General features: G+C 38.8%; 1 pseudogene; it reads right to left on the bottom strand.

Annotated features, from left to right (window-relative positions):
• Positions 1–2,861: 2,861 nt before the first annotated feature.
• LOC110204440 (small ribosomal subunit protein uS14 pseudogene) lies at positions 2,862–3,032 on the bottom strand (annotated as a pseudogene).
• Between the last annotated feature and the right edge of the window lie 11,816 nt (positions 3,033–14,848).

The raw sequence follows: 14,848 nt of genomic DNA, 5'->3' as shown, positions 1-14,848 counted from the left end.
CAAAGCCAATGCAACCAAGATTAAGAGAGAAGAAAAAACTGGGAAAGAATTTTTACAACCAGTATATCTGATAAGGGCCTCATTTCTAAAATATATAGAGAACTAAGTCAAATTTATAAGAACACAAGTCATTCCACGATTGACAAATGGTCAAAGGATATGAATAGGCAGTTTTCAGATGAAGAAATTAAAGCCATCTATAGTCATATGAAAAAATGCTCTAAATCACTATTGATTAGAAAAATGCAAATCAAGACAACTCTGAGGTACCACATCACACTTCTCAGATCGGCAAACATGACCAAACAAAAATGACAAATGCTGGAGAAGATGTGGGAAAATTGGAACATTAATGCATTGTTGGTGGAGTTACAAAATGATCCAACCATTTTGGAGAGCAATTTGGAACTATGCCCAAAGGGTTATAAAAATATACATAGCCTTTAACCCAGCAATACCACTTCTAGGGCTGTATTCCAAAAAGATCATGAAAATGGGAAAAGAACCCACATGTACAAAAATATTTATAGCAGCTCTTTTAGTGGTGGCAAAGAATTGGAAATTGAGGGATACCCATCAATTGGGGAATGGCTAAACAAGTTGTGGTATTTGAATGCAATGGAATACTATTGTGCTGTAAGAAATGATGAGCAGGCAGACTTCAGAAAAACCTGGAAATGCTTATATGGACTGATGCTGAGTGAAGTGAGCAGAACCAGGAGAACATTATACGCAGTTAGCAGCCACACTGTTCGATGGCTAACATTGATAGAGTTAGCCCTTCTCAGCAATTCAAGGATCTAAGACATCTCCAACAGTCTCATGATGGAAAATGCTATCCCCATCAAAAGAAAGAACTATGGATCTTGAATGCAGATCAAAGCATACTTTTTGCTCTTTTTCTTCTATTTTATTTTCTTTCCTCTTTCTTGTTGTTCCTCCTATTGGTTCTAATTCTTCCTTAAAACATGACTAATGTGAAAATATGTTTAATAGAAATGTATATGTAGAGCCTATATCAGATTGCACACCATCTTGGGGAAAGAGGTGGGGAGGAAGGGGGAGAAAAATTTAAAACTCAAAAGAGTGTGGAAGTGATTGTTGAAAACTAAAAATAAATTAATAGAAAAAAAGAAAGCTGTAGCTTCAACATATTAGTGATGAGTCAATAATCAGGTATTTGCTGTATGTCTGAAGCCCCAGAATATGGGTAGTTTTAATTTATAAGTAAAGGATAAATGAAATGTTAACTGTTTGGGAAACATCAGGAAAGATATTCAAGGCCTAAGTTATGGTTAGGGAAATTTTGCTATTTAAGGTAAAAATTCTTGGGACTATAATTTACTATTGTTTTGAGTTTTGATTATAGGGATGTCTGAATTGTCATGAAGCCAATAGTAGAAAATGGCATATGCTGCAGTCTGGTAACTGCTACAGGTGAATATCTGTACTGGGGAAAGATTTTGGGGATTGCCATGGCATGGCCTACGTAGTATCCTCCTGACTCGGTATGCCCATGGTGCTATTTCCTTTCTGAAAAGGAAAATCCCTGCCTAGTTAATCCTAAACCTTGTTTTTAACACCTTGTGACTGCATGATTGGCTATCAGACATGACTTATGCCTGGGATCAAACAGAGTTAAGGAAGTTTTTCCCCTCTATTATGATATATGACATTGTTATAACTATGTCCTTCTTTTTTATTTTATAGCAAATTTCTATAATCAAGAAGTTTTGTAAGTACAATACTAAATCTATTAAATAATAGATTGATACAGAAAAACCTCTGAGTTTTATAATAGGATGAAAGTCTCAGTATTTTACAATTTTAATCTATATTTGTGGTCAAATAATAATATAGGATGATATCATCCTAAGAGGGAAATGATTAGACAAAGTAACAAGACAAATATGCAATGTGATAGTTTTCTAATTAAATGGAATAGTAAATTTTGAGAAAAGCAATAGGATTTGACCATTTTCTCTATATACACATGTATATGACTGGCTTCCGAAACTTATCAATCATAGAAATTTAGGCTTTGAGCATGTTTTGGTAATAAGTTCTCAAAATTAGATTTTATGCATAAATTGTATGGATAATGGTAAAGAAAGTGAAATTATCTCCCCATTATTAAAGTTATCTGATAATTTTCAAAGGCGGAAGAATTCATTTTATGGTTGAACCCTCAAATTTTTTTCTAAGTGTACTATTTTAATTTTAGAAATAAATATACTTAAGAAAAAAAATAGAACTTGAAAATTCAGGTCTTCCTGGCTCCAATGTACTCTGCCACAAAAAAGTACTCTCATTCTAGTCATCCAGCAAGCAATCTTAGGGTTATCTTTAACTGTTTAGTTGCCTGTCTTTATGATAATCAGAAATACAACTAGGGAAGGAAATGATTGATCCTGGGAGATTGTAATTACCTTCTTAACCAGATGCTTTCAAGCAAAAGCTGGATAACCACGTATGTGTTAGAGGGAATTGTTGTTCAGCTATCAATTAAAAGGACCTCTGAAGACCTCTCAGATCTGACAGGGAGAAAAATCAAAGGTATAAATAACCTGAAACAGAACTAGAACTGGACATTCATTTTCTATGCTTCATTTGTTTCTACTGCATTAAACACTTAGGGATAGATATGATTCAATGCCTTTTTTTTTGTATTTCCACATAATTTGTTGATGGGTTAATAAGTTCACACTACATTTTAATATCTGAGGATGACTTTTTTTAATTATATATGCAAATTGGCATAGCATGAACATCACGATCCATCTTTAGGTTGTCTAGGGTCCAGTAAAATGGTAATCACTGATGGTCAGTATAATCACTGAAGCGAGATCCATAAATATAACTTAGTCCAACTTGATGAAGCCCATGTCTTTCGAACACTGCCAGAAGCATTGGTGGCACATGTTCAGGTGGTACTTGCGGATCAGGCCATGCTGGCTCGAACAGATGTGGCACAACCAAGAGCCCTGGCTGAATTTTCAAGGGTATCTCCAGTAGAGCTGCTGATGACCCATGGCACCACTAGCAAAGACATGAGACAAAAGCAAACCCTCCAATCTTTAAAAGATTCTTATATCAGGTTTATGATTTAGGTAAGGAGAGAAATAGCAAATGGTATACAAACTGAAATTCTCAGAAGTTTCAAAATTGGAGAACCAAATTTGAGTGATTATATTAAATTATACTAAGTCAGAAGTATCTAGGAACCTCTAGATTTGGAACCAGAGAAGCAGGACCCTTTTTAGAGGTACCCTGAGAATGAAGCCTATTGTCCAAGAAAAGATACCCAAGGACCACATAATTATGTGAGACATCTGGGACTCAAAAAGTACTGATTAAATGGACCTTGAGAATCAGTTACAGGAATACAAGGAGACTTGATGTTAATTAACATTGGTGATAATGACTGTATTTATTTGCGTGGTTTATGTTTAAGTTGTATTGGTTACCTTTATGACATGTAAATCCCCCTTCTCAGAATTAGTCCATTGTGAGTCCTCTAAGCAGTTTGAACTGTACTTGGCAATGTAATCATGCAATTATGGAAATTGTGAGAAAAACTTTATTGCATTGTTTGAACCTAGCCCTGCATGGCTGGGAAATTGGACCATTTCTATGTACTTTTAACCAAGAACCTATGTTATGCTGACCAGAAACTCAGATCTAAAAATTGATGCAAGGAGTTTTCTCTCCATTGTCAACCACCTGTCTTCTAAGGGCCCCTACCATTCTGACCTCCCACAGCAGCCAAATTTGTGGGTGTGAACTCCTGGATCATCCCCCTCTCTGAGTGGACATCTGAATCCATTGGAGGCCTTGCCCTTCAGCTGTATAAGGGCCTGAAGAAGATGACATCTGAAGCAGATGGCTCCCCCAAGAATCTGGACCAGGCCTGAGAGAGGAAGGGGTCCCTCTCCACTTAAGCTCCTATTTCCAGATCCTTACATACCATAAACCATCTGCCCATATCTCCTGGCTGCCCTAGCTTTGGTTTTGGTTTGCTTGGCTCTATTATTTTCTTTCACTCTGCTTCTCATTCTTCTACCTTGGGCTCCTTTTATGGCCTATGGTGCCAGGTTAGTTTCAACAGGTCTCTGGATTCCCTTACATTTTCCTTTACCCTATCATTGTCACTGGGAATGTTCTTCCTGTGTGGCACATCCCTTTATCAGATCCTTCCTCCCTGGTGGATGGGGCAGTACACCATTGTTCATGCTGTGCCTGATCTCCTGTATATTCCAAGTACTACCCTGATACCTCTACCACTCCAAGGCCTTATCACCACTGAATCCCACCCTCCAGTTGTGCCCTTCCCTTCGTCACAGGAGGCAGTATCTTGGCCACTACAGGGACAGGTCTTATTTCTGGAAATAAGGAAATCTGTCCTGGCAGGTAACTGACAAGAATGATCATGAATGAGCAGGAGTGGTGGGAGATCTAAAGGGGGAAATCAGTTCCCTGGCTAGAATGGTCTTGCAAAACAGGTGGGCATTGGATGCAGTCCCCACAGCCCAGTCTGCATCTTCCTTAATGAGGAATGCTGTTTTTATGTTAATGAATCCCAACAGATAGAGGATAACATAAATGCATTTTGCACTCATGCCACCTAGTTGAGGAAGCAGATCACAGGGACTCAGTGGTATGCTATGTTCAATTCCCTTTCCCCCAGAGTGGTCAGTTTAATCAGATCCCTCCTTCTTTCTGCCACTGAGGTACTTACTGTCCTCACTTTTATCTTACTTGGGGCCCAAATGGAGTTGGCTTTGGCTCACAAACGCACCCCTACCTTGGCAAGTAAAGTAATGCTGTCTGTGGTCATTCCCCCTCAGTCTATAGGACCCACCCCAGACCCAGGAGGTTGTGGAAGTAGAGCAACACCCTGGTCAAATAAGGAAGGGCTGCTAGAACTCCCCTTCCTGCTCTCTGAGGAAGAGTATGATTTTCCCCATACCTTCCCTCGGTCTGCAAGTAGTGCCTTTGGCATCCCTTTGACCAATAGAGGGAATGTGAGACCCACTTGAGCCCCTCATCACCGAAGGAAGGCTGAAAACCTGGATTGGCCAATTGGAGAGGACAATTTGAGCCCTGACATACCAACAATCCTCTGAGTAAACCAAAATCTTTCTACTACATCAGGAACCACGAGAGCAGATTAAGCTTGCACAAACATCTTGAGTCAAGGGCACTTCCTTGCTTTATGGAAATTGTAATCTTGCCTGACAAAAAGTCAGACAACCTGAGTCAGCAGCACTTCCTTGCTTTATGGTTTTACAATCCCCTTCACTTAACCCTTTCATGTGAGCTCAGTTCCAACTGTAGCTCTGCATGCATGCTGCCAGCTTAAGAGAAATAAAAGCATGCATACAACCTAATTTGGTTTGTCTTTCTCAGACCAAACTCTGGAGGTGGACAAAGCAAACAGAGGTTAAATGACTTGCCAAGAGTCACACAACTAATAAGTGTCTGAGGCTGGATTTGAACTGGGGTCTTCCTGACTTCAGGACCAGCACTCTATCCACTGAGCTACCTAGCTACCTCTAAGAATCTTAACTGGATAAAAAAAAAGATTAAATAAAAATCAAAGGAGGAGATGTTACTGAGCAATGGTGGAATACTACTGCTAATAATCATCATCATCATCATCATCATAATTTTTAAATTCTGTGAGGTGAACAGTACATGAATTATTATATCCATTTTATTGATGCAGAAACTGAAGTTCAGAAATTTTCAGTACCTCACCTTTGTATAATGACAGACATTGCCAACCATACTGATACAAACCTTCATTACTTCATACCTTGGTCTCTCCCAAAGTCCAATCCATCTTTCATTCAGCCATCAAAGTGATTTTCCTAAAGTGCAGGTCTGACCATGTCACCACCCTACTCCATAAATTCCAGTGGCTCTCTATTGCCTTCAGGATTAAACACAAAATCCTGCTTGTCATTCAAAGCCCTTCACAAACTTTCCAGTCTTCTTATACCTTAATTCCTGCCACTTGGACCCACCCCCTGCCTGATCCAAGAACAAGATACCCTTCTCTTGGTTCTGGGCATTTTCTCTGACTGTCCCCCATGCCTGAAATGTCCTCCCTCCTCATCTCCACCAACTGGCTTCTCTAGATTTCCTTTAAGTCTCAACTAAAATTTCATCTTCTACAAGAAGCCTTTCTCCACCCCTTTTGATTCTTATTTACTTCCTTTTTATCCTGTACATTGCTTGTTTGTACATTTTTGTTTGCTTGTTATTCTCCCCCCACTCATTAGATTATAATCTTCTTGAGGTCAGGGACTGTCTTTTGTATCTTTTTGTATCCCCAGCACTTAGCACAGTACTTGGCATATAATAAGCACTTTAAAATGTTTGTTGACCAACTATTGACTGAAGTCACACTTTCCAGGTTGACTAAAACTATGTATTTAAACTCCTTCTCTTCTCCAGAGGCTGAGGTGGTACAAAGAGGGAGGAGGGAGAATTATGCTTCCTGGGTGTTGGGGGAGTAAGTTTGTATATTCGTGATTATATCTTTAGAAGTAAATATTCCTTTGCAAAAGCTCCTGTGTTACATATACTACTAACCTTTAATTAGTTTACTGGCACCAAACTCCTACTAAGTAATGGGTTAAATGTTCATTTGAAGGTGAGAGACAAGTAATATAATGTAACATAATAAAATCAAGAGACCTGAGTCAAAGTCTTTGCCCTGTCAAAATAACCATGTTTGCTGGGACACTACATAGAATAAATCACAAAATGTCAGAACTGGAAGGGCACTTTAGACCATCTAATCTGGTCTCTGTAGTGTTCCCAAATCCACAATAAGCCAGAGACCCCCGCCTTAGCTTTTGAATAAACATCTTCACGTGGAGATCCTGTAGACATTGAAAACTGATCCTATCCAAAACAAAATTCATCATTTTCCCCAAAATTCACCCCTCTTTCTAATTTGTCCCTTTATGTCGAGGGTCTCACTCATCCTTCTGATCACCAACGTTCACAAAGTTAAAACCATCCTCAGATCCTCATGTCCTTCACAGCTTGGACCATTCCCTTCTATCCAGTTTCTAAGTCTTACTGATTCTTATTCTACACCATCTCCCACATCCATTCGCTTCTTTCAAAGCACATAGCCACACTCACCCACGAGCTCTCTTCACCTCTCTGCAACTATTACCAGGGCCTCCTAATTAGATTCCCTGCTTTTAAAGTCTCCACCAAACCACCAGTTTGATATTTCTAAAGCACAATTCTGACCAAGTCACCGTCCTGATCAGAAACATCCGACAGTTCCTATTGCCTCCAGGATAAAAGACCAGCTCATCTGCAGGCATTCAAAGTCTTTCAAAATCTGACTCCAGGCTAGCCTTTCAGATTACAGTCACCAGTCACAGTTACAATGACTCTCTCTCATGTTTTCGTATTCTAGGCAAAATGTTTGCTTGGCACCATACTGCATCTCTCAGGTCTTGGAATGCTCTCCCTCCTGACCTCTTCCTCTTGAAAGCCCTAGATGCCTTCAAGATCAGCTCAAATGCTATACTTACATGAGGCTTTTCTTGATCCTCCCCTAGCCACACCCCGCCCTGCTGTTAGTGCTCCAACCTCTCCCAAATTACTTTGCATTCCATTTGTTTTATAATTACTTAAATGTTCATCGGTTCTTCCTCCTCCCCTCCACACCTCTCCCAAAGGTAGTGGGCAAGCTCTTTGAAGTCAAAGACTGTTTCATTTTTCTTTGTATACCTGAGGTCCATAGCAAGCATAGAAAGTACTTCATAAGACCTTGCTGAATCCAACTGAATTTTCTAAGTCACTGTCTAAAAAGAAGCTTTTAGAAGGAGAAATCATCCATAAAAATGTCCAGGATTTGTATTTTTCCCAGGCTATGATAATAATGGTAAATACACAATACTGCATTGCTTATTGCTTGAGTATCACTCCTGATCCCCACCACAATGCATCATTCCATTCATTCTAAAGGTAATCTGTGTTTCATTTTTTATTTCCACTGTTGCCACAGGATCAGAAAATCCAAGAACCTTAGTATTAGAGATTATTTAGTTCAACACCATTCCATTTCCTGATGAGGATACTTAAACCTAGTGATGTTATTATGAAGGCAATATGGTAGGGGAGAAAGAACTTTCACCTTGGGCCAAAGGGTAGCATTCAAATCCTCACTCTGCTGGTTACCAGCTGTGGGATCCTATGCAAGAAACAGCCTCTCAGGGTTTGGTTACTTTAATGATATTAGGGGGAGACTAAACTGGATGGTCCAAAGTGCCCTTCCAGCTCTGACATTTTCTGATTTGTTCTATAGTGTCCCAGTAAACACAGTTATTTTGACAGAGCTAAGACTTTGACTCAGGTCTCTTGGTTCCAATATTATTTGTCTCTCACTTTCAAGTGAATTCTTGGTTAACCCATTATTTAGAAGGAGTTTAGTGATAGCAAAATATCAAAGGTCAGTAGTATATGCAACACAGGAGCTTTTGGAAAGGAATATTTACTTCCAAAGGTATAATCACAAATATACAAACTTACTCCCCTAACACCCAGGAAGCATAATCCTCCCCACTCCCTTTCACTGCCTCAGTCTCTGGAGAGTAGAAGGGGTTTAGGTACATAGTTTAGCTCATTCTCAATGAGCAAAGTGCTAGTTCCAAGTCTAAAACTCCCCTCAGACTCAAGTCCCAGGCACCCTGGCTTCTGAGGGCTTTCATGCTGGGGCTGGACAGCTGGTTCATCCTGCCTGCAATCATGGCTTCAAGGTTGCCATATTCAAACCCCTGGTTAATCAGGATGACCTCTGGCATCTGAAACTGAGGATAAACAACACCGAATAGAAACAAATAACCCCTGATAAAAGAGAAGGCGTAAGGGAAAGAGAGACCTTTCCCTCTCATTGGTTCAATTCATAGAGCACACACTATTACAGAAGATTGCTGAAAATTATGCAGCAGAAGGAGGATAAGGGGGAAAAGCACAGTCCAAAAAAAGGGGCAGAGAGTTATGGAAAAGAGAATGAACTGCTCTGTCTCACCACTTTTAAAGACATAGGCAGCTAATCCAAGGAGGCCACCCCTACCCAATGTGTAGGGTATAAGGCAGGCTCCATGCTAGAACTGGGCATGCCAGAAACCTAGATTACACATATATTGTTCAAATGCATAATAGAAGTAATGGGGTTTAGCGGAGAGAGGTCTGGCCTTCAAGTCAGGAAGACCTGAAAGGAAATAACTGTGTGACAATAGGTACAGGTTGCTTTCTGACCCCAAGCAACTCTGTACATCTATAACTCTATTCAAAGCACTCAGGTTTTCAAAGATTTTATGTGCAGCATCTCATTTAATGTTCACAACAACCCTGCAAGGTAGGTGCCAGTAACTAGCAGCTCTGATGGTTTCCCCTATTTCCAAATTTTGGTTTGAAATGGCAGTCTCTAAATTATTTCACTTACCATCAACCTTTGGCTTTCACTTTATTAACTTTTTATACTTTGGGAATCACCACTTTCTTCTCAGCTGAGGAGTTACTAGTATAAACCTGTGAATTATTCAGGAATCTGTCAAAGTAAGCTACCCTTGCTAGGCAAATATCACCTTTGAAATGGGATGACCCACAGTAATCATAGTGAGGATATGTGATGGATGAGAATGTTTGCTCTAAAGAAGAAAAAACAAAAGCCCAGAAAATGTGAGTGGCTAGAAAGGCCATCACAGCTACACTGATCTAGCTAGTGAGAAAGCTTGGTTCCATTCTCCTTCATAGCTTTGACGCATACCTGTGAATTAGACACAATAATGTCAGTGGTCTACTGTTTTCATTAAAGAATGAATTCAGCTCAGCAATCATTTTTCAAGAATCTGCTGTGTGCAGAGCAGCAGGCTAAGCACTGGGAGAGATATAGTATACCACTTAAATAAGACAGTCCTGGAACTATAGAGTCTTAAAGATGAAGTAACATAGTAGAGCATATGCTAGGCTTACCAGACAAGAAACAGGAAGACCCAGGCTCTAATCAAGCCTCTGACACTAGCTGTGTGACTGTGGCAAGCTACTTCCTCTCTCTGAGTCTCAATTTTCTGAAGTCTAAAATGAAAATAACATTTTTACCTACCTCACAGAATTGTCACAGAATCACAGAAGCTCAGCTGAAATAATATGTATGAATATTTAATATATACATGTGTATGTGTTTGTGTGTGTATCACTTTGCAAAACTTAATGGGGGTAGGAACTATCTTTTTAATGGCAGACCTAAACTGTTAACTCATTAATACAAGGAATGAGGAAATTCTTTCTACCAATGCAAATTGGTACCTTCTCTATAAATTGACAGTCTTAAAGAGTTGTCCACAGAATAGAGAGTGATTAAGTGATTTGCCCAGGGATACACAGCCAGCTGGTATCTGAGTTGGGACTTGAACCCAGGTCTTCCTGGCTCTGAGACCAGCTTGTTATATGCTGTGTTATGCTGCCTTAAGCAAAGCTTAATGTGCTAAATAAATGTCAGTAGTTAAAAAGACAAGCCTGAATATTTTGTAATTAGAATATAATTTGTAATTAGAATGACCACATTTGGCTCTGAAGAGAGAATGTACTTCCAGTCTTAGTGCAGAGATAGGAAAAGATGGATTTGGAATAATCCTGTTGGAAAATCAATGGGTTGGTTAGTTCTGCTGAGCTTTTTTTTTCTTTTTAAAAGATCTTCTTTATAATGAATGTCTCACGAGGTAGAAGAAGAGGATGGATGTATTCCAGAATGGATATGATGAAAAAAAAAAATCAATAAAAAATAAAACATATTTTAAAATAAAAATGGGCAGGAAGGTGAAGCATTGGATAGAGTACCCTCAAGTCAGGAAGACATCTTCATGAGTTCAAATCTGGCCTCAGACATTTATTAGCCATGTGACCCTGGGCAACTCATTTCACCCTGTTTGCCTCAATTTCCTCATGTATAAAATGATCTGGAGAAGGAAATAGCAAACCGCTCCAGTATTTTTGCCAAGAAAACCCCAAATGAGGTCACAAAAATTGTCAAAAGCAACTGAAAAATGACTGAAATAATTAAGAGAGACCAGTGATTGTGTTACTGCCAGTAAACAAAAAATAAATAAATAAAAATAAAACATGAATTAAGATAAAGGTCACAACTCCACTAGAATTTTTAATTCTTGTTCCAAATAGATTTGCTTGGCAGTCAGATGATATTAGGATCATAATAACTATAGAACTGGAAGGAACCATAGAGGCCACCTAGCCTAACTTCTTTATTTTACAGATGAGGAAACTGAGGCCCAAGAATTCCAAGTAAATTGTCCAAGATCACACCAGGCATGATCAGCTCCAGAGCCAGTATGTACTCTTTCCACATACCATCCAGCCTCTCCAAGATAAGCAAGGTATCCAAGTTCAGCAGAGAAACCAAGTTCAGCAGAGAAATCAGCTCATCCAATGACTTCACCCCAAGGTTCTGCAGAGTCAGAGACAAGAGGTTCCACAGACTTGAATGTGCCCTAGCTATAGGGATTCCCTTCATTTGTGTTCTCTGAATGCCTTGCCTTTCCCACTAGGGGTATAGCAACTGCTGGCAGAAAATACTATTCTGTATATGAGAGAAATTGTCTTGTCACATAATATGCCCTTCTATTTAATATGAATAATAATTAGCATTTACATAGTACTTTAATGTTTGCAAATATTATCTCATTTGAACTTCTACCCCCTGAGGTAGGTGCTACTATTACTTTACAATAATAATTGTAAACATTCCGCATTTTACCGATAACTGGAACAGAAAGCAGATAAGTGATTTGGCCAGGGTCACACAGCTAATGGCCAAGGCCAGATTTGAAATCTTTGGTCTTACTGACTCTAGGTCCCTCTCTCTCTCCACTATGCTTCCTAACTGATTTGCATTTAATTAAATGGCTTTTGCTTTGAACTACTCTAAACTCTGGCTAATGAAAGAAACTTATTGATGGAGTCTGAGCCACACCCACTACCTGTACCTTAAGCTTGGGATTGCACTGAAGGAAGCCCATGTGCTTTGAAGAGTACTGTGAGACATCATAGGATCATGGATTTCTATCTGGAGAGGACCTTAGGGGGTCATCTAATACCACCAACCCCTCATTTTAATGATGAAGAAATTGAGGCCCAGAGAAGTAAAGGCCAAAGTAAATGGTAGAGTTGGGCCTTGAACCGAATTCAAATGCCAATATAATTCTTTCCACTGGATTCAGCTGCTTTCCTGACATGGTAAATGCATTAAAGATATAGAAGACAAAAAAAATCACATGAAATCCAAAAGCAGAGGGATCAGCTAACAGCATGTATCAGGAAAAGTGAAAACAGCATGGTGAAGACAGAATTTGAGTTAGACTTTAAGAGGGCTGGGAGGGAATTAAATAGCCTAAAAATGAGAAAGCAGGTTGTTTCAGATGTAGGTAACGTTTTGGGCAAAGGCTCAGAGGCACAAAAGTACAAGGCAGTTTTAGAGGCATAGTCCACTTTGGATGGAGCAGAGGATGTGTAAAAAAGGGATTCAGTAGAATACTCTTCAAGAGCTTGCCAGTTTTGAAGGGTGAATTCTGTGCAGAATTCTTGGTGATGTAGAAACTTTCATTTGGTCCTCCAAAGAGCAACCATATCATCCTTCTAAACAACCATGGTAACTATCCACTACTTTCATGTTTAATTTTTCAGTTAGCCATACATGGTGCCTGGGAGTCAGAAGACCTTGACTTGAATTCTCTTGCATCACTTTCATTTCTCTTCCCAGTTTTTCCTCTACTTCTCTTACTTGCTTCTCAAAATCCCTTTTGAGCTCTTCCAAGGCCTGGGACTGATTCACATTTTTCTTGGAGGCTTTAGATGTGGGAGCTTTGACTTTGTTGTCTTCTTCTGGTTGTATGTTTTGTTTTAGATGTGGGAGCTTTGACTTTGTTGTGCCTAAAATTACCGTGTTATTCCTTTAAGTTCTGGTGCCTACATCAATGTTTTGCTTATAGTGAACACTGAGTACTATTTATGAATTTTACTTGAAGCCACTAAATACTACTGCTATAACAACCACAGTAACCACAACCACAACCACAATAATAATAACAACAATAACTCCATAATAAAAGTACAGATCTCAAAATATCCTTTGGAATTCGACCAATTAAATGTACTGGAACCAGATGATTATCACAGACAGAATCATCTCCCATAATTGTCCCAGTATAATATTGAAATTTAAGATCATATTTAATAGATGTAGCTGTGCCAAATATGCCCAATTCCCAAGTTACACAGGATAAAAAGCTTTCAAAATATAGAGAAGAAATCTCTAGCAGAAGAAATAAATATGTGGGAAAAGGATGAAATACAATTCTTCCCCATTGTCCTGTCTGCTGCTATTGTCCCAAAGATGCTTCCATCAAGCCTACAGGATATTTGCTGACATCCAAATACTATTATTCAATTACAAAAAATTATTTTTTTCATCTGTTTAAATAGGTCACAAAACATTAAATATAAAGCAGTAATAGTAGGGTAGTGACTTATTCCAGAACTGTTTTTTTTTCCTGAACTCCATTGGAAAAGATGAAAAGAGAAATGAATAACATTAATATACCTACATATGGTGATTTTCAGATTATTAAATGCTTTCTTTCTAAAATACTGTAAGGTAGATAGTATAGTTATTATAATTCCCATTTTGCAGATGAGTAAAACAAAGCTCAGAAATTAAATGACTCTAAATGAATTGTGGTAAAAATTTCTCAACCAGAACAATATGAAGCTTTGAAGATAAATTAGTTTATCACGTTAGCTAATTGCTAAAAACAGGATCCCAAAGGATTTCATGTAGGATGGGTAAGTTTTGCTCTGAAAAGGTATAAAATGAGAAAATCTGGAGTATAAGGCACAATTAGGTAGAGATCTAGAGGAGGGAACACAGAAGTGGAAGGCCTGTGGGCAGTCAGGAAACATCATTAAGTCATTAGGTATCTATTCTTAAAGGAAGACTGAATAATTGAGAGGGGAGGGTTGGAGGGACAGTGAAGATATACATCACCCAGTGCTCAGTTTTGCTTAGGATCAATCCTACTTCATTTATGATTATGACTATAGGGACACCACACATCAAGATTAAAAACTTAAAATGTTAGTGGAATATCTCATTTTTATGTTGTTGTTCAGTCCTGTCCTACTCTCCATGTCCCCATTTGGGGTTTTCTTGGCAAAGATATTGGAGTAGTTTGCCATTTCCTTCTCCATCTCATTTTACAGATAAGGAAACTGAGGGAAACAGAGTTAAGTGACTTGCCCAAGGTCACACAGCTAAGTGTCAGGCTGGATTTGAACTCAGGAAGGTGAGTGTTCCTGACTTCAAGCCCAGCACTCTATCCATTGCACCACTTAGATGCTCTGGCAGGTTTTATTTACATAAAAGCAAACATTTGGGTATTCACCTTTAAATATCTGGGTTACTGAGCATACATGAAAATATTTTGTTCAGAATTTCTGAAAATAAAATCATAGAATCTTACTGTTTGAATAGATTTAGAAGTCATCCAGTCCACCTTCCCATACAATTCAGGAAACTTTCGCAGCATCCTTGACAGTTGAACATCGAGCCTCTGCTTAAATATTCCCTGCTTTAAATCCTACAATCCTGTGACTCCCAATGAAAGGGAATTCACTACCTCCAAAAGCAATGAGTTTCATTGTTGGATAGCTCTAATTGTTAACAAGCTATTTCTTCATATTGAACCAAAATCTGCCTCCTTGTAACCTCCACCCAATCACCCAAATGGATAATTATCAT

The sequence above is a fragment of the Phascolarctos cinereus genome, unplaced genomic scaffold, assembly GCF_003287225.1.
Source record: "Phascolarctos cinereus isolate Bilbo 61053 unplaced genomic scaffold, phaCin_HiC Scaffold_398;HRSCAF=1007, whole genome shotgun sequence".
Taxonomy (NCBI): domain Eukaryota; kingdom Metazoa; phylum Chordata; class Mammalia; order Diprotodontia; family Phascolarctidae; genus Phascolarctos; species Phascolarctos cinereus.
This window is presented reverse-complemented; position numbering and strand designations above follow the sequence as displayed.